The following is a 1,289-nucleotide window of genomic DNA, read 5'->3' as shown; positions in this document are numbered from 1 at the left end:
ACAAGATGAACCTTCCAGTAACAGCCAAGAAGTAAACTCAGATGACAGGCAACCGCAGTGGAGACGAGAAGACCGACTCCCTTACCAAGACAGAGAGAACTATAATCAACCAGCAAGGCACCATCGTGGACCTCCACAGAGAGACTGGAAATGGGAAAAGGATGGCTTTAATAATACTAGAAAAAATAGCTTTCCACATTCTTTGAGGAATAGTGGTGGACCAAGAGGAAGCTCTGGCTGGCATAAAGGTGCTACAAGAGGTTCTTCAACTTGGTTCCATAATCATAGTAATTCTGGAGGAGGCTGGCATTCAAACAATGGGATGGTAGATTGGAATTATAATGGTACAGGAAGGAATCCCAATTGGCATTCTGAAGGAACAGGTGGCTTTCCCAGCTGGCACATGAACAACAGTAACGGAAACTGGAAATCCAGTGTACGTGGTACAAATAGCTGGAATTACAATGGCCCTGGAGACAAATTTCAACAAGGCAGAAACAGAAATTCTAACTATCAAATGGAAGACATGACCAAGATGTGGAACAAGAAATCTAATAAGCCAAGCAAGTACAGTCAGGAGAGATGCAAGTGGCAGCGGCAAGACAGGGACAAAGCTGCCAAGTACAGGAGTCCTCTCGAGGGATATGCAAGTGATACATTTCCTTCAGAAGGCTTACTCGAGTTCAATTTTGAGCAGCAAGAAAGTCAAACTGCTAAACAGACAGACATGGCAGCCTCAAAAATTAATGGAAAAAATGGCACCAAAGCAAGGGAAAAGTACCGCCGCTGGACACCTTACCCTTCCCAAAAGACTCCAGATTTACAGTCAGCCCTGAAAGAACTCATTGGCAACAAGTCAGAAACGATAGATAAGCCTCTCTTTAATTTTAGCTTAATAACTGCAGGGCTGCGCAAACCAGCTGATAAAACAAGTAATCCCCCAGTACTAAAAACACAAAAGGAAGTACACCCTGAATCTCCCAGTCACAAAGCCGTTTCTGACAGCGCTGCTCTCTGTGAGGTGGCAAGAGCTTGCCCCATCACTGAGCAGTCTGAACCACATCAGAAGTCAAATAAGATTCCATTACTGAAATCCCCACTCCTTCCACTTCCAACCCCTAAATCAGGTCCTCATAAGCATAATGTAAAGAACCGCTCAAAAAATGAGACAAAATCCTTTCCTCCTGGAGATCATGCACATCTCCTGGACAAGCCTACTTTAGAAGGTAGCCATTGTGCTTCCTACACATCCAAACCACGTGGTTTATGTCCTCGTGTTTTAAAGGGGA

At 44.4% G+C, this 1,289-nt stretch overlaps 1 protein-coding gene across 3 annotated transcripts in view; it reads left to right on the top strand.

Annotated features, from left to right (window-relative positions):
- The window catches only part of Znf106 (zinc finger protein 106), a 54,215-nt gene that overhangs the window by 29,189 nt on the left and 23,737 nt on the right, over positions 1–1,289 (top strand). The gene's annotated exons all lie outside the window — the stretch shown is intronic.

The sequence above is a fragment of the Mastomys coucha genome, unplaced genomic scaffold (assembly GCF_008632895.1).
Source record: "Mastomys coucha isolate ucsf_1 unplaced genomic scaffold, UCSF_Mcou_1 pScaffold15, whole genome shotgun sequence".
NCBI lineage: Eukaryota > Metazoa > Chordata > Mammalia > Rodentia > Muridae > Mastomys > Mastomys coucha.
The sequence above is the reverse complement of the archived record's forward strand: the minus strand, read 5'-3'. Positions and strand labels throughout refer to the sequence as shown.